This window comes from Rhinatrema bivittatum, chromosome 4 (assembly GCF_901001135.1).
Source record: "Rhinatrema bivittatum chromosome 4, aRhiBiv1.1, whole genome shotgun sequence".
In the NCBI taxonomy this organism is placed as follows: domain Eukaryota; kingdom Metazoa; phylum Chordata; class Amphibia; order Gymnophiona; family Rhinatrematidae; genus Rhinatrema; species Rhinatrema bivittatum.
In genome coordinates, this window is record NC_042618.1 from 172398271 (window position 1) to 172418040 (window position 19770).

General features: G+C 44.6%; 1 protein-coding gene across 1 annotated transcript in view; it reads right to left on the reverse strand.

Moving 5' to 3' along the window:
• Nucleotides 1-19770, reverse strand: part of NPLOC4 (NPL4 homolog, ubiquitin recognition factor) — a 104588-nt gene that overhangs the window by 37199 nt on the left and 47619 nt on the right. The gene's annotated exons all lie outside the window — the stretch shown is intronic.

Below are 19770 nucleotides of genomic sequence, written 5' to 3' on the forward strand. Positions count from 1 at the left end.
ATCTGCTCAGTTTATTGATTTAAATCACTTTTTGAGGGGATACATTAATTCCATTACTGCACACAATACAACTGTAAAAATGAAACAAGAGTTCAAAACTGTCAGCTGATGAAATCTGAGTTCTGTTCCTTCTTTCACTCTGCATTACGAGGACAGTAATCAAAGTCATTTCCATGGGTACAACCCAAGTCACTGGGCTTTTTCAATATTGCCCATCCTACATGCGGGTAAAAGTATCTGCATATGCCATCAATGCGGGTACCTATTACTTGTGTATCTTTGTAGGCGTTCACAGGGCAGGGTCCTTTTTACTGGACTAACAATCCATTTCTCACTAGCTTTCAAACGAAACCTTTCATAAGATCAGTGCAGAAGGAATTATGGCTCTAAAACTAGACAGAAACGGATTATTAGTCCAGTAAAATGGTTTCACCTTCAGCTTGTCTGGTGGTGAGGGAGGGAGGCATTTATTCAGGTAGTTCTGAATAATCAAGTTTGCTTTAGAAAAGTACCTGCACAAAAAAAAATCAGTTGCAATTTTGAGAGCGTTCTTTTTGTGGGAATAATCAAAGCAAACTACCTGCAAAGTTTTGCTTTGATTATTTTGGCAAACCCTGTGGATAAAAAATACCTGTGGGATTAGCTAAATTACCGACAGTTTGATTATTGCCTCCATAGTGCTTATAAACAAAAAAAAGAAATAAGGACTAACAAACAGCTGACCATCCACAGGCCCGATGGCCAATGGCAACCAAAAACGTTTGGCTAGGAGCTCTCATCAGTAAGTCTAAGGCTATCAAGCATCAAAATGATTGGCAGCACACAAATATAGTTGGGTCAAAGGGAACTCCTGGGGTAAGCTTTCAAATTTAGCTATTTTAAACGCAGCATTCACAGCTAACCAGCTAAATATAATCTGTTAACCCCTGCCACGTAAATAGCAGATCTAAATCTACTCGTTCAAGTTTTGAGGGGGTAGATTTAGACAAATTTTCAGCCACACAACTGGCCGGGTAAGCGCAGCTGAATATCCATGTAAAGATAATAGGAAAATTTACACTCTCAACCTTTTTAAGACCTTGATCTAGAAAGTGGCACTCAGACACATGGGTCAGTGCCTTCCTTATGAAATCATTGATGTATGAAGCTCTCCATAAGAAGCTATACTTTTCTGGGATCATCTGGAATAAAAATGGTTTTGTGGCCATATTAGTCAGATACACAGAATAAAGATCAAACAAGCTGTAGGCGACACCTTTTTACTGGACTAACAATCCATTTCTCACTAGCTTTCAAACGAAACCTTTCATAAGATCAGTGCAGAAGGAATTATGGCTCTAAAACTAGACAGAAACGGATTATTAGTCCAGTAAAATGGTTTCACCTTCAGCTTGTCTGGTGACCCTTATGTCTGTGATTACCTGCCAACTCATAAGAACATAAAAAGTGCCATGCTGAGTCAGACCAAGGTCTAGAGAGTCCAGAATCCTGTCTCAGACAATAGCTGGGTCGGGTCACAAGTAACCAATGGATCCCCAAAAATACATCTATTTCTTGTTACTCACTCCCAGGGATAAGAAACGGCTTCTCCCAGTCTACCTAGCTAATATGGTTTATAGACTTCTTCCAAAACTTATTCAAGCTCTTTTAAACCCCACTATGCTACTCTCTTTCACCATGTCCTCTGACAACAAATTCCATAGCTTGATTGTGTGCCAAGTGAAAAAAAATCTCTTTCAATTTGTTGAATCTGCTGGTTGTTAGTTTCATGGAGTATCTCTTGTTTTAGTATTTGAAAGGGTGAAATACCATCCCTATTTATTGTCCCACCCCACTCATAATTTTATAATGGAGAAATTACTTACCTGATAATTTTGGTTTTCCTTAGTGTAGACAGATGGACTCAGGACCCCAATGGGTTATGCTCCCCTGCCAGCAGAAGGAGACAGAGTCAGGTTTCAAAGCTGACGTCACCCTAGCTATACCCCTGCAGTGACTTCAGTCCTTCAGTATTCTCTTCAAAAGCCATTGTGGACATACTATTGAAAAAACTAGATTATAACTTGATTAAAAACGGATAACCATAACTGAACTCAACCAAACAAATGCTGAATCCCAGCAAGATTATAGATGCCCTGATCTAGGGATTGAGTGACAGCTTACCAGTAACCTCTTGGAACCGATATTCACTTCACAGGCAAATCCTTGGCACTATTCTTGGGCAGCCAAGGGCAGGATGCTGAGTACATCTGTCTACACTAAGGAAAATGAAATTACCAGGTAAGTAATTTCTTCATTTCCTAGATGTAGCCAGATGGACTCAGGACCAATGGGATGTACCAAAGCTACTCCCAATTGGAGCGGGAGGCTGCCCGCGGTCCGGTTAGCACCGCCCTTACAAAGGCTGCGTCCTCTCGGGCCTGAACATCCAAGCAACAGAACCTGGAGAAGGTGTGCAAGGAGGACCACCGCCGCTCGGCAGATATTGATGGGAGACAGCAGCTTGGCTTCTGCCCATGATACTGCCTGAGCCCTAGTGGAATGAGCTTTAACTTGAAAGAGTAATGGCTTTCCTGCCTCTATATAAGCTCCCGTGACCACCTCCTTGATCCAGTGAGCTATGGTAGCCCGTAAAGCTGGTTCGCTCTGTCTCCTTCCACCGTGAAGAACAAACAAGCGGTCCATCTTGCGCACCGATTCTGAAAGTTCCAAATACCATATTAAAAATTTATGGACGTTTAAATGGCAGAGGAGGCAGTATTCTTCTGTGTCCTTGTAACTATCTATGGACGGCAACGAAATGGACTGAATCACATGAAGATCCAAGACTGCCTTGGACAAGAAGGATGGAACGGTACGAAATTGTAACGCTCCTGGGGTCATCTGGTGGAACAGTTCCCTACACGATAATGCCTGTAGTTCAGAGGTGTGATGAGCCGAGCACATCAACACCAGGAACACCCTTTTCAGGGTTAAAAGGTGTAAGGACAGATTGCGCAGCAGCCGAAAGGAGGACCTTGCCAAAAACTCCAATACTAGATTAAGATTCCAAGGGAACTGACCACTCTAGGTGCTTTACCCCTTTTAGAAAATGGGCCATGTCCGGATGCACCGACAGGCGGGTTCCGTTCACCTTGCCTCTGAAACGAGAGAGCTGCTACCTGGACCTTCACGGAGTTAAGGGACAATCCTTTATTCAAGCCGTCCTGTAAAAATTCCAGAACCAGAGGGATTTTGGCCATCCGAGTGGCAACACTGCATTCCTCGCACCGGGCCTCAAATACTCTCCAGACCCACACATACATTAAAGGAAGTCAAGAACTTCCAAGCGCAAAGCAAGGTGGTAACTACTGCAGCTGAATATCCCCGCTTCATGAGGCGAGTCCTCTCAAGAGCCAAACCGTAAGACAAAATAGAGTCAGATCCTCATGAAGGACAGGACCTTGCTGGAGCAGGTCCCTGTGCAGTGGGAGGCAAGGGGTGTCTCCACCAGAAGTCCCCGCATGTCTGCATACCATGAACACCTGGGCCAATCCAGAGCTGCTAGAAGGACTAATCCCCTGTGGTGCTTGATCCTGTGAATGACCCTGCCCAGCAGTGGCCACGGAGGGAAGGCGTATAGTATACTCTCTTCTGGCCAGGTCTGAATAAGGGATTGATCCCCAGGGACCGCATATCTCTTCTGCAACTGAAGAATCAGTCATTGCTGTCTCGTCAAAGGCTTGCTTAAGGATGGACTCCATCCGCCTATAATGCACATTCTTTAAGGCCGTTCCTCCCTCCACTGGGATATTTGTTCACTTCGAAGCAATGCAGACCAGTGCAACCACTTTAAGGAAGCGCAGGCATTCTCTCGCCGCTGGATCCAGTGGGTATAGAGCTTCTAATGCTCGACCACCTTTAAAACTCACTTCAGGGGTGTCCCATTCCAGGTCAATCAACTCCTGGCTGGCTTCCAGTACCGGAAAATAGCAAGAGGCTTTCCGTAGAAACACCAGAATGAGATTCTTCTTAGGTTCCGTCATGGAGTCTGCCCCAGGAACTCCCAGCGTCTTCAGAGTCTGGGAAACCAGGGCTGGCAATTCGTCTCTATGGAAAAAACTTAACATGGTCCGATATGGTTCTAAACCTGGAGGGATTTCTCCATCTTCCAAGAAATCTGGATCCCCTTCTTCGTCCGTGCTGTCCAAGACCCTGCCAAGAACACACTTGGTGAGGCGAGGCCTGTCTCGAGGTCTGCTGATAGGGCTGGGAGAGTGAGGCCTTACCGGCTGTGTTTCCGTCTGGACGGGGGCAAATGAAGCAGACTGCGTCTGTTCGAAGGCTTGAAGGCCTTGAAAAAATTCCACCCAAGAGAAGGCCGCGGGTCCATACCTAGCCCAGGAAGAACTGGAGCAAGTGCTGCTGAATTTCCCTCTCCTATGGAAGACCCAGCCGCAGGATCATTCAGATCCAGGGTGCTTCTGGTTAAGGGTGTGGCTGACCCATCCTCAGAATGGAAAGAACCAGGCTTGGTAAAGTCTGGGGAGCTCAACTCTCCCTGGGCCTCCTCAAAGTGTAGACATAAGTCAGAATACAGGTCACACTGAGTAGCCCTAATATGACGAGCAGCGCAGAGAGAATGGCGCCTATGTTTCTTTGTTCCTGGAGCCATTAGAGATGGCAGTTGCGAGTTCAGCCAGCTCGTGCTTGAAGACTTTTGTGTGCACAGATTTCGGGCACCTAAGCGAGCCGTGGCGAGGCGCACGCACAGCCCATGCGCTCAGGAATTCTGTGCCTAAGTAGTTGTGCTTGTAGACTGTGCACAAAGTTGTGCGCACGTGTATGCAGAGCCAGCATGCACCACGCGTACCAGCGCTGTATGGAAGGCAATGCAAGGCGCATAAAACAGTGCTCAAGATGCTGCCGATGCGACTACCACGCAGTGCTGAATAAGCCTCAGGCAGGGCCTAGCCCATGGGGTGGGCGGTTCGCTCAACCTGCGCGGATGCCCAGTTCCCTTTACAGCAAGGATTGGGAACGATGTCTGTATGGCGTGCCGAGCTAGGAGACAGGAGGAAGTCTTACCAAAACCCCTCCAACGTCTCTGAACGGGAAATTTTTTTTTTTTAAACTTACTTGGGCTCAGTCATTACCAGCTGAGTACAGAGACTGACTCTGGCTGTGGGGGAAGAGGGCTTTGGACGTCATCGTCTCACTTGACTTCCTGCACCTGCTGCCTTTCAGCTGCTTCAGCAGCAAAGTCCATTCAGCTCCTCATTCCCATACAAAATTCGATTGAAGACACCTACAAGAAAACCTCAGAACTACTTATCTCAATCAAACATCTCCTAAATTCCCTGAAACTCATAATCAATTTTGACAAAACTGAAATACTCATGGATAAAAAACCCAATCCAACTCCGCCACCCCTGACAATACCAGACAAACAAATGATAACTATACTCCCTACCACCCACACCAGGAACCTCGGAGTTATCATTGATAAAGAACTTTCTTTCAAGAACCACATAGCAAATAAAACTAAAGAAGGATACCACAGACTCCTAACCCTAAGACACCTGAAACCATTTCTCAACCCTTACGATTTCAGAACTGTACTACAACTTATCTTCTCCACCTTCGACTATTGCAACTCCTTACTAACTGGAATACCTTTTTCATCCCTCAAACCACGCCAAATACTGCAGAAGAGTCCTAACTGGAACAAAAAGAAGTGAACACATAACACCCATATTGACCTCACTTCATTGGCTCCCTATTACTGCACGTATTGCTTACAAATCAATGACCATCATCCACAAAATTCTAAACAATGAGCATCAAGGTCTTAACACCCTAAACATAATCCCTCAAAATCCTCCAAGAAACCTACGCTCTAATAACTCAGGTTACCTAAACATTCCCCCTATCAAAGATGTGCATCTGGCAACCACAAGAGAAAGAGCCTTTTCAACTGCCTCTCCTAAACTTTGGAACACCCTACCTAAAGTCCTGAGAACCCAACACGACCTAAAAACATTCAAAAAAGACCTAAAAACACTAATGTTCCGCAAATTCTACAATGACCTTCAGACGTCTGATCATCCCAACTCTCAACTGAACTCTCAGTTATAAACCTCTTAATACATTCTCTACACCCTGAACCTGAATACCCTCCTCATCCAACCTAATAATGCTCTCTGGACTTGATATGTTTATTTCTGATATTGTTCAAATTGTTTTTCTGTCACACAACTGCTAAGAAAAATGCATACTTTGTAAACAGTTATGATGGCTCTACCGAATGACAGTTATATAAAACTCAATAAATAAATAAATATGTGCTCAGTAATTTTGGTCTGAAAAAATAGCTTCTTCCATTTTGCCTGTCACCAACATCAGGCTTACTGGTCTACAGTTTCCTGGATCACCCCTGGAGTTTTTTTTTTTGTTTGTTTTTAAAGATTGGCATTACATTGACCACCCTCTAGTTTTCAGGTACTGTGGCTGTTTTAAATGATAGATTACAAATTACTAACAACAGGTTTACAATGAGAATTTACTACTTACCTGATAATTTCCTTTTCTTCAGTGAAGACAAGTTAATCCACACCAGTGGGTTATACACTTCTACCAGCAGACAGAGATGGAGCAAAGCTGATGTCATGGTATATATACCTCTGCACTGACATTAGCCCACCAGTATTCTCTGCAAAAGCCAACTGTAGACAGAGTAACAATATTTGATTATAACTATCAACAGGCAACCACTCAAGCAGTCAGATAACAGGGAACACTGAGCTCTGACAAAGAGTGTAACATCACTAATCTAGGGATTGAAAACTGATACTTACCAGTCAATCCCAGAAACTCAGCCACTCAGGGGGACAATAGGACCACAGATCAGCAGCCAAGGGTGGGAAAGTGGATTAAGCTGAATTCACTAAAAAAAAGGAAATTATCAGGTAAGTAGTAATTTCTCATCTCTTAGCATTCAGACAGGTTAATCCATATCAGTGAGATGTACCAAAGCTACTTCTGAATAGGGGGGGGGGGGGAGGCTGCCCTCAGTCCAACGCTCACTGCACACTCAAAGGCTCAGATCTCCCAGATCTGCACATCCAGGCAGCAACACCTGAAAAGGTATATAATGGAAGATCATATCGCAGCTGGACAAAACTCGATGGGAGACAACAATCGAAGCTCCACCCATGACATTGCTCAAGCCCTAGTGGAAGGAGCCCTAACCCATCTATGAAACGGCTGCTCAGTATTCACATATGCGACTGTGATAACTTCTTTAATCCAGTGGGCTATGGTTTAGAACCTCCAACTACCTCATCAGATGCCTCTTGACATCCAAGGTCTGCAACAGAGGATATTCGTTCATCTCTCTCTCTTTTCCTGTCTAGCATTGGCAGGGAAATTGAATGATCCAAACAAAAGTCCAAGATCACTTTTGGCAAAAAGACAGAATAGAAATACCCAAAGGAACAGTCCCCCACCAAAGAGCCTGCAGCACAAAACTCCACACTCAGAACAAATTGCCATGATAACACCATCCTCAAACTCAGTAACCTCAAGGAGAGGCAACATAGTGGCCAAGAAGTGAAACTTGTCCAAAGGTTCTAGAACCAGATTAAGGTTCCATAAGATCACTGGCAACCATAAGGGAAAATGAAGATGCTTCATTTCCTTCAAACACTGGACCACATCTGAATGGGCTGACAAGAGTCTACCATTCACCTGACCCTGGAAATGGGCCCCCTGCACCTTCAATGATTTAAGAATTGCAAAATGAGCAGAATCTTCATCAAATGAGGAAGCACACCTCATTCCTAACACCAAGCCTCAAACACACTCCAAACTCTAACATGAGCTAAAAAGGTGGAAAACGTCTGTGCTTGAATCAAGGTGGAAAACAGCAGTGAAAAATTATAACAAGCCATATTGGGTCAGATCACAGGTCCATCAAGCCCAGCATCCTGTTTTCAACAGTGGCCAATCCAGGCCATAAGAACCTGGCAAGTACCCAAAAACTAAGTCTATCCCATGCTACTGAAGCTAGTAATAGCAGTGGCTATTTTCTAAGTCAACTTAATAATAGCAGGTAATGGACTTCTCCTCCAAGAACTTATCCAATCCTTTTTTAAACCCAACTACACTAACTACATAAACTCTGGAATTTGTTTCCAGGGTAATTGTGAGTTGAGTGAAAAAGAACTTTCTCCGATTAGTTTTAAATGTGCCACATGCTAACTTCATGGAGTGCCCCCTAGTCCTTTTAGTATCTGAAAGAGTAAATAACCGATTCACATTTACCCGTTCTAGACCTCTCATGATTTTAAAAACCTCTATCATATCCCCCCTCAGCTGTCTCTTCTCCAAGCTGAAAAGTCCTAACCTCTTTAGTCTTTCCTCATAGGGGAGCTGTTCCATCTCCTTTATCATTTTGGTAGCCCTTCTCTGTACCTTCTCCATCGCAACTATATCTTTTTTGAGATGCGGCGACCAGAATTGTATGCAGTATTCAAGGTGCGGTCTCACCATGGAGCGATACAGAGGCATTATGACATTTTCCGTTTCATTTACCATTCCCTAATAATTCCCAACATTCTGTTTGCTTTTTTGACTGCTGCAGCACACTGAACAGACGATTTCAATGTGTTATCCACTATGATGCCTAGATTTCTTTCTTGGGTGGTAGCTCCTAATATGGAACCTAACATTGTGTAACTATAGCATGGGTTATTTTTCCCTATATGCATCACCTTGCACTTATCCATGCTTCAGCAACCGAGCCCTTTCAAGGGTCATACCGTAAGACAAAATCAAGCTGGATCTTGTGAAGAACAAGTCCCTGTCATAGCAGGTCCTTATGGATTGTGAAGCAGAAGGAGAGATCACCAGGAATCTCCACTACTGTGTATACCACGGCCTCCCGGACCAACCTGGAGCCACCAGAAGCACCAATCCCAAGTGTCTCTTGATCTTTCAAATCACTCTGCCCAACATGGGCAACGGGGAAAAGGCATACAGAAGTTTGCCTTATGGCCACTCCTACCTTCACACTGTGCGATATTGCCAGAAGTCTAAAAACAATAGACCGCAGAGGGCCACTATGAGCTGGCATGCCTCATCTGATATCTCCCAGTCTCTCGATCTAGATTCTGCCTGCTGAGAAAAATCCTCTCTTCCAAATGGCTGGAAAGTGCAATGTAAGGCAGAGATCTCCTGAAGATATTCCTATGCCTAGACTCTGAGCTAGGCTATGTCCTGTGACAGTTGCTTGCCATTAGCGCTTCCTTGATAAATGACAAACCACTGTCGTATCGTCTGACCTTACTCAGTCCAGTTGACCCTGCAAGCAGTCAATGAACTGTAAGCATGCCAGCCGAATGGAACTTGCTTCCAGCCAAATGATGCCCCAGAGAGTAATCTGCACTGCAGAGCCTCTGTACTATCAACTCCTGACAGTAAGCCCCTTAACACCAGAGGCTTGCATCCGTCGTGTGTATCAGCTAATCCAGGGTCTGCAGGGAACGCCTTCCTTAGATCATCCACTTTCAACCACTACTGCAGTTGGATGCTGACCTACAATGGTAACTGAAGCCACATCGAGTAGTCCTGATACGCATAAGCATCCTCGCCCATGGAACCACCTTCAGGGTAGTTGCCATTTTTTTTTTTTTTTTTTAACAAGCAATCCCCAGTAGGAAGTGCACCTCAACCATCTGCTGGAGACAGAGAATCCTGGGGGCTGATGTCAGTGCAAGGGTATATATACTGTGATGTCAGCTTTGCTCTGTCTACATATGCTGGTAGAGGTGCATAACCCACTGGTGTGGATTAACCCGTCTGAATGCTAAGAAATTTCATGTTCGAGTTTTTTCAGAACTCTGGGGGTGAATTCCATCCAGTCCTGGTCATTTGTTACATTTGTTTTGATGAGTGGAAGAAATGAGTAAGAATTTACCAGCACATGAAGCAACAGAATTTGCAAAATAGAAGGAAAAACACTCTTTAAAGAATCTGACCAGCAAACAAGGAAAACCAATTGTTACCCTGTCTGATGCTTAACCAGAAAAGGAAGCAGTAACATATGTGAAATCTGAGCACTGCTTTCCAGAGGCTGAACTAACCTTTAACAGATGCTGAAGCAAATCTGGTAAAGCAGCTGACAAAAACATACTACAATATTTTTTAGGGCAAAAGGTCTCTATTGCAAATTGGTTTATGAGGGCTCTTTCAGACTTCTTAGAACCCAAAGCCACTTGTATTTAAAAACAATAAAAATGCACATCACGGGGTCACGTGATGTGGTGAACGGGATCGGACGCATCTGATCTCGCTCCGGACGCCAGGCTCCCCTCCGCCTCCATCCACTGGCAACAATCTTCTGCGGTACCCCTTTTCTGCTCAAGACGGACTTAGCCTATGTCGATTACCTCGTTTATGTCCAAAACGCCGTCCCCCATGCCTCCTAAGCTGGCAAAACGTGATAAAGAAAAAGGCAAGGGGCCGGATCCCAAGATGGCGCCCGGAACGGCTGTGCCGATGCAGGAGAGCGAAGCACAGGTAACTGTGCCGCTTTCGCTTACGGTGACTGAAATTAAAGAAGCAGTCTTAGCGGCTTTGGACTGCAAATTGACGGGCATTTCAGACCAGATTGGGGCCCTGAGAGAGGTGATCACGGATTATGCGCCACGACTCAATCAAATCGAGGACCGCACGTCCTCCTTGGAAGACGAAGTCACGGGCCTGCGTGGGCAGGTGGCTACTTTTGATAAAATGCTACAAGAGCAGATTGCTAAGACTGATGACCTTGAGAATAGGGCCCGCAGGTCTAATATTCGATGCCTAGGAATACCGGAAAGCGTAGAGGAACACCTGCTTAGGCCTTCTCTTATAAAATGGCTGCCAGAGGCTTTGGGCCTGCCGGAATTGGAGGGCTGTCTAGAAATCGAGCGGGCCCATCGGATGGGAGCCAAGGGTCAAGACCAGTCACGGCCGCGAGTGGTCATTATGAAAATACTCAATTTCCATCACAAGCAACTACTGATGCAAGCAGCTAGGAAATGTGGTACTGTGCAATTCCAGGGAGCAAACGTTCGGCTTGCACCGGACTACTCGGCGAGAGTGGCTGCAATGAGGAGAGCCTTTGCCCCTGTTTGCGGAAAGTTAATTGACAAGAACTTACGGTTTATCATGCAGTTTCCAGCTAAGCTTCGCGTTAATTATGAAGGCAAATGGCAATCGTATGAAACAGTGGCAGAGGCTACGAAGTTCTTGGACTCCCTGAATTCTAGCCCTTAAGTATTAATACCGCATGGAAGGCTATATAGTTAAAATGGAGGGGGAGGGGGAGCTCTGGAAGGTCCGAGCACTCATGATTGACTCCACTACCAGGCTTATGTGTCTGGACGGGTTACTAGTTGTTGGGGTTATGGGACCGGGGATGGGGGTGGGGGGGAGGGCACTGGTGTTATTGGGATTATGTATGCTTTTGAATTTTCATTTTCCTTTCTTACTGGTATTTCTCTGTGTGATGAACACCTTTGTTGGCTGGACACAGCTCTTTACTAGGGAGGGTGAGTTAGGCTGGGAGCTTGCTCTTCCGTTTTTTATTCATCCTGTGTTATGGCTCACACCATACCTTGGCCGTTATGGGTAGTAAATGCAGGATAATTTCATGGAATGTTAATGGGTTGGGTACCCCTATTAAAAGAAAGAAAGTTTTCCAACATTTAAAGCGTTTAAAGGTTGGTATCGCCTGCTTACAAGAAACACACTTAACTGCCCTTGAAAGTAAGAAACTTTGCAGGGACTGGGTTGCTGCTTGCTATTTCTCGGAAGCTAAGGGGAAGAAGGGAGGCGTCGCGGTACTTATCAATAAGAATATCCCCTTTACACTTATCCAGGAAATTAAGGATCCGGAGGGACGGTTTTTAATAGTTATAGGAACTCTAGCAGGGAACACGGTAACTATTGGCACTATATATGCTCCCAATACTCCGGACCCAGCCTTTGTTAATAAGGTAACTAATATCTTACTAACTAGCTCTCAGGGCGAACTCCTTTTGGTGGGAGACTTTAATAGTGTTTTTCAGGCTGGCGTGGATAAATCTTACATTCCAAAAAGCTTCAAGGACTCCGCGGACTCTGGGGTTCGCCAATTCTGTAAACGTCTGGGGCTGTTAGATGTTTGGCGCCTCTTAAATCCAGAAAATAAAGTTTATACACATATCTCTAGGGCGCACTATACCTTGTCAAGAATAGACTACATTTTACTGTCCAAACCCTTGTTGGACAAGGTGGACACAGCAGATATTGAATCTATTGTGATAGCTGATCATGCCCCAGTGTGGGTGGACCTCTGGCTAGCTGCTCCCAGGACAGGACAGAGGACGTGGCGCTTCCCTGGATCTTTACATGCAGATAAGGATTTTCAGTTGTATCTCCGGACAAAGTGGGATGAGTATGCTCAGAATAATGAGCAGCATGTAGTAGACCCCACTCTATACTGGGAAACGAGCAAGGTAGTGTTAAGAGGGGAGGTTATAGCCTATTCTATTGCGCAGAGGAAAAAATTAAACGCACTCATTTTGCAGCTTGATTCCCAGCTCCACACAGCCCAGAGAGTGTTAGCTAACTCTCCGTCCCAGGTGCATAAAGATGCCTATAACGCTTGCCTCACTGCCTTAAATTCCCACCTTCATCTTCGGGCGCAAAAGTCACTTAAAGCCTCTGAAAATTTTTTCTTTCAGTATGGGAATAAATCTAGTAAATTACTAGCACGGATGGTAGCCATAAAACGCCGTAAAACCTTTATTGGGGGCCTAAAAACCCACCTTGGCCATCATGTTACCTCTACTAAAGAGATCTGTACAGTTTTGCGTGATTTTTATGAAAGACTTTACAGTGAGGACAGAGCAGGGGGTTCGGCAGAAGAAGAGGCATTCTTTCAAGATATAAGATTGCCTCAGGTCCCAGAGGACAAGAGGGATTTTCTTTGCAGACCTATTACTGAAGGGGAGATACGGGGTGTTATTAAAACAGGTAAAAACCATAAGTCCCCAGGTCCGGATGGGTTTACCTTAGAATATTATAAAATTCTGAGTGCTTCGTTGGCGGGGCCTTTAGCAGCCTTTTTCAACCATGCTTGTGATATTAACCAATTTCCCCCTTCGTTTAACAAAGCATTTATTACTGTTTTGCCCAAACCAGGGAAGGATTCCACTTTAGCCTCCTCTTACCGCCCCATATCTTTGTTAAATTGCGACTTAAAATTATATGCAAGGATTTTGGCACAAAGAATGAATTCTGTCTTGCCCTCTATTATTTCACAGTACCAGGCAGGGTTTGTGGGGGGCCGAAATGCAGGGGCCCATGTTATTCGCCTACTCTCTGCCATAGAAACATCGCATTCCCTTGGTCTTGAATCCATGGCGGTAGGGTTTGACTCAGAAAAAGCCTTTGATAGAGTTTCCTGGGATTATATGTTTTCTGTCCTGCGGCGTTTTGGGTTTCCCAATAAGATTATACAGGCCATTTCTATTCTATATCATCAACCAATGTCTCATATTGTAGCTAATGACACTATATCGGAAGCCTTCGGTATTGCACGTGGGGTACGGCAGGGATGCCCGCTATCCCCGATTCTATATATTCTTACCCTTGACCCCCTGTTAAGGAAATTGGCTGAATCCTCTATTATTCAGGGTCTCCATTACAAGAATGGGAATTTCAAAGTAGCGGCCTTTGCTGACGATATGTTGGTTTTTCTTTGTAACCCTGCTGCCTCCTTACCACATGTCCTCCATTTACAGGCTGTGTTTGGGACATTTTCCGGGTTAAAAATCAATGTGGAAAAATCAGAGGCTTTGGATATACTGGGGACTTTGCACTCGACGTGGCCGGGTACCTTCCCCTTGAGGTGGGTGGGCACCTCTCTAAAGTATCTGGGTATCCACATCCCTGCCTTACCTAGTAAGCTTTATGGGTTAAATGTCACCCCTCTGAAGCAGAAATTGCTTACCCATCTCGCGGCGTGGAGGGACTTACCCTTGTCACTATCTGGAAAAATTTTGCTATTAAAGATGATGGAAATCTCAAAATGGTTGTATCTTTTTCATATGTTGCCGCTATGGCTTAGGAAACAGGATGTGCGAGATGTTAACAAAGGACTTCAGCAATATCTATGGAATGGTAAAAAGGCCCGCATTCCCTTAAAGACTCTAATGCAACCCAAAGGACAGGGAGGCCTCAATTGCCCGGATTTGGAGCGCTATAATCAAGCATGTTTATTACGTCATGTAAGGGACTGGGTCTGTGGCACGGCTTTTTATTCTCCAATGGACCACTACACAGCTTGGCTCTCTCCACACGCTCCTGGGGCTACTCTACACCTATCGGACTCCTCCCTTCCAAAATTAATAACTACCAGTGTGGTGGTACGGCCCCTGCGTCAAGTGTGGAGGCGGCTGTGTCGGCAATTTAAACTTACTCCGGGAGTGACCACTTGCTTACCCATTCGTGGCTGTCAAACATTCCAGCCCGGAATGTCGCAAATGATCTTCAAGTTGTGGTCAATTAAAGGTTTACAGTGTATGTACCAACTCCTGGAGTCGGAAGCAGATCGCTATCGGCTGTGCAGTTTTCAAGACCTCATGGACCGTTTTTCTGTCCCTCATTCTGATCTGTATGGATATTTACAACTTCGGCATTTTATGTTGGAGGAGCAAAAGGCAAATCCGACCTTTTTTCAGGGCCACAAGGTCCGTGATTTTTTGATTGGTGAGGACGGGAAAAGAATGTCTGCCTCACAATATTACTCGGCACTGGCGATACTGACTTTAGCACCAACCTTGGAGAGCGTTACTGCAAAATGGAATAAGGTTTTGCCACAGGCTGTCTCCTCGCGGGACCTTCAGGCATGCTTTACACATATCTCTCGAACTGTGGTGAATGTCACGCTACGGGACCAGACGTACAAGTTTCTACACCAAGCTTTCTACTCTCAATGTCATGCTTATTATATGGGACTTACGTCAGATATACACTGTACTCGATGTGCCGCCTCACACCCGGATTTCTATCATTGTTTTTGGTCATGCCCAACTTTACAGGTTTTCTGGGGGTATTTGCAGTCTTTAGTTCATTCAATGTGGCAACTTGATCTTCCTCTAGACCCTCGACTTTGGCTCCTTGGCATGAGGGAGCTGGCGGACACCGAACTTACTGGCCTCCAACAGGGCTTATTCCAAAAGATTATTCTTATTGCGCGGGCAGCGGTTTTGGCGCAATGGACTCAGCACACGCCTGTTTACATTCCAGTCTGGAAAACTAAATTTCACAACCTCATGCATATGGAACTCTTAACTGCCAAACACAGTTCTAGTGAGAAATACCAAAAAATCCAATTATTATGGAAGGACTATGTGAAACTTCTGCCAGTGGAGGAATCTGGAGTCATATCATGATGTGTATTATTACTTTTGTATTCTGTCCCCTGTTTTTGACTTCTACACGTTACACTAACTATACTAGTTAAGTATATGGCTCTTCGTAACCTCTGCTGATAATGTTCTGTTTCTTAGCTTATACACCAGTGCTCTGCCCGGGGGAAAAAGGGGGGGGGGGGGAGGTGGGGAGGGTATCTCTGTAGTTTATTATTGTTAAAAAAAAACCGGTTTACAGTTTGGTTTCTTTGTGCGATTACCTAACTGGGGTCCTGTGTTTCATAGCTGACTTCCAGATCAGACTCCTGGTTTTGTGTTTCATTGCACTATGGCTCTTCTTGATGTTGTTGTCGCACTCTTAGCACTTTGTGTGTTTTCAGATGCTCTTTTACCTACTGTACTCCAATAAAAATATTTACACAAAAAAAAATGCACATCACTTTAACAACCTGATCTCATACAACCTGAACTGAGATTCCAAGGCAAGGCAAAAAAGTTACAAGAGGTGCTGCACAATCATTGACTAGGGATGGCTTCGTATGAATAATATGCTGTTAGAGGTATTGCTTTTGGATTATATATATATCTATTTACGGTAATCTGCTTGGAGGTCTCTGATGAAAAAGCAGACAAATGTAATAAACAAATACATACAAACTTATACAATGCAAATCTGCATCCAGGGTCTGTGCTAGCTTTTTTTGCTGCCCTGTGTGAACAATTATTGTGCTGCCCCCCGGCTCGTCAAAAAAAGACCCAACTCCTTCCAGCGATCTAAAAACGGTCACCACTCTACCCTCCAGTTCTTCACCCCTTCCCCAGAACCCATGGCCAATGCAAGAGTATTAGGTGCCCCAGGCAAACCTTGTACCCCCCCCCCCCCCCGCCTCCTTCCCTCTCCACATAAACAGTTAAAAATTATGAATTTATAATAGATTTTACACGTAAAAGAATATTCAAAGCACAATCTACTGAGGTAAAAAATATTACAACATGTATTTGCAGAAAACCCTACAAAAAAAAGCCCAAAAAAGGCACTTGGGACCTATTGGCATTAGGGCTACTGTAATGTGTGATAAGTGTGGGCTTGACCCTCAGAAAGCCGTCTCCCATTCAGCTTAACCTGTAGGACATCACTCCTTATCTTCCTCCCTTGTACTCCCCACTCTCTTGATTATGGATTTAGAAGTCAGATGTTTTCATAAGATACAATCAGAAAGGTTGTGTTTGTATATGTAAGAAATATTAAACACTGTAGTCTAGGTGCCATCTTTTCCTCAATAGCACTTCAGCAGTGACCTCCTTGGAAGCCTCAGCCTCAAAGCACATTGGCTGAGCATAGGAACACCACACTAAAAACCGAGTATCATATATGCTCTCATGTTGGATAACATTTCCCAGATAAAAGAAGCACTTTGGTATACTCTCAATTTTTCTGTATTCAAGAAGGGCCTTAAGACATGGTTAGTTTCTTAGCTAGGAGCCAAATTATCTCTCGCTGAATTAGGAGTTGGGATACCTAGGCCACTAGGATCTGTCTATTGATATGGACTGATTTAATAATTGGGGGAAGAGTGACTATCAGGATTGGAGGAGCAGCCTAGTAGTTAGAGCAGTGGGCTATGAACCAGGGAAGTCAGGGTTCAAATCCCACTGCCACTCCTTGTAACCGTAGGCAAGCCACTTCACCCTCCGTTGCTTCGAGTACAAACTTACTGAGCGATGCATCAAGATGCGCTAGGACTCCAACGCGCATTAAACAGCGTATATTGCGCCCAGGTTCCCTCCCCTATTACGAGCTGCTTTGCATACAATTCATATGCATGAATAATACTAATCCATGCAAAGCGGCTCATTAATAGTCAATTTCATGTTAGTATTTTATCAGCGCCTACCGAGAAAGTGGTCAGCCGTGATAAAACACCACTTCCTGGGGGATTTGTTAAATGTAATGCAGGAGCCCCAGAACCCTAATGTGGATCCCAAAACACCCGCGTTACATTTTAAGGGCCATGCAAATTTTAAAAAAAATGTCCCGTGGCAAAAAGAAGAAGTTGAGCAGGGCCAGGGCTAACCCCTGGATCAACCAGGGGCCGCCAGGCAAGACGGCCCTGATACCGAAACGTATTGTGTGACAGGGGCAAGGTCAGGTCAGCACCATTTTTCAAAAGGATACAGACTGGGATCGGGGCTAGGAGGCGCCCCAGACCCCATTGCTGGAACCGCTACAGGTTTAAAGGTTTGGGAGTGTGGAAGGGGGGAGTCGGGAGGTGCTACTGAACCCCCATGATTCATTTATTTATTTTAAATATATTTGAGGGATGGGGAAACGGCACTATACCCTCAATATTTTGGGTTCCCTATTGGGGTGGGAGGAGGTGGGGGGCAGTGAAAGCCTTGACGTATTTGGAACGGTGAGGCCACAGTTTATTTTTGGATGACAGGGTTCGGGGGGGGGGGGGGGCCCCCATCACCATGCGTGGAAATACAAAAAGAGTATAAAAAAATGGATGTATCAGGGTTGCTTCACATGGAGGTTCCTGGTTGTGCCAAGGGTCAGCCCTGACCCCCGCTCAACTTCATTTTTTGATGGAAATTTCTTTATATGTGGTTGGCCCTTTAAGGCAATGGTGGTCTCTTGAGGTTGGGGGCTGCCCTTGCACCTAAAGGGCTGCTAGCCACTTTGTTTTGTCTAGCGGTTTTGTCCATGAGACAAAACAAAGTACTTACTATACAACCGCAATGTTTTTTCAGGGGAGGAGCCCACCAATGTGACGACCCCCCTCGCCCCCCCCCCCACAAAAAACCCCCCAAAAAACCATTGCCGCTTAGTGACTCTAGCCCTTAGATTGTAAGCCCTCTTGGAACAGGCCTGGATTCAGTACCTGAATGTAAAGTGTGTGAAAAGCAGAATATAACTAAATCAATCAATCAGTATTGTATGCTGATGTATATCTGTTTTATCTTCATGGGAGGATTGGGGAGAGTTGTAACTAATAAAAATTATACCCCAGCACATCTAGGGATATAGGGTTGAAGTCAAGAGTTAGGATAATAATGTGGGAGAGGGTGAAGAAAATGAATAAAAACTGTTTTTTCTGCGTTTCCATTACAAGCAGATTATGCTATATGAAACGTACGCCGACATAAGAACATAAGAAATTGCCATGCTGGGTCAGACCAAGGGTCCATCAAGCCCAGCATCCTGTTTCCAACAGAGGCCAAAAACCAGGCCACAAGAACCTGGCAATTACCCAAACACTAAGAACCACCCATGTTCTGCTTTGTTTGGACCGTTTGGCCTATAAAGGTGGTCTACAAGTAATTAAAATTAAAGTAACAATCCTATGTCTCCCAGCTGTGTGGCACCTCTGCTGGAGGCAGACCTAGAGATCTGAAGCACTCCTAGCACTGACTTTATTTACACCCCCCCCCCCCCCCCCCAAGCCAAGAAAATCCAGGCATCCGGGCATGACAGCACAGCAGAGTACAAGTCTTGCCATCCTGCACTCTGAATGCAAGCAGCATCACGCCTGGCCAGAAGTGGAACGAGAGACCTCAAAAAGGCAGAGTGCACTATGGGAAAGGGTCATTAAAGGGAATCCCTCAGAGCCACTCCCTAGCACAGCGTTATGACGTGAGCTTTCAACTAAGACATTAAAAGGTGTCTTGACACTGTTCACTCAAAATGAGGTTATATCTCTCTGTCAATTCTAGTGCAAGCTGTAATACCACGATTTCTTCTACAGAAAGAACCCAATAAGGCGCATGAAATAATTTCTAATGTGAACATCCCTTATTAATCTGTACAACATTGATTTAAACTGCTATTCAAATGAATACATGTTTAAACCTTGTTTTCTGCATTCTCTGCCCTGTTTTTAACAGGATGATGAGATTCGCTTTCCATACCAGTCTAATTCAGTATTTGGTTATACCTGGGATGCTGCCAGACCTTTTCAGTGCATACATCCATTTTAGAATACAGGAAACCTTTTTTTTTTTTGGTGAGTGAGGCCCATGAGTTCTTAAAAGAAGAACAAGGAATTAGATTACAGATTTGCATAAAATCTTTAACAAACATTTAAATATTAAAATATACTTTGCAAATATCAAAGCTATTTAATTTAGCAACGAAACAAATCCTCCAGTCTTAATCTCTAACTCCTTTATCTCATAAAAAGAAAGAAATCACTAAATAAAGAAATGAGTAAGACTGTAAACAAAAAGCAGCTCAGCGAAATAAGCCATGCAGGAATCTTCACAGACCAGAAAGTTTTAGCATCTTGCTGCCACATGCTGCTTCCATTGGCTGTAGGAGCTCACT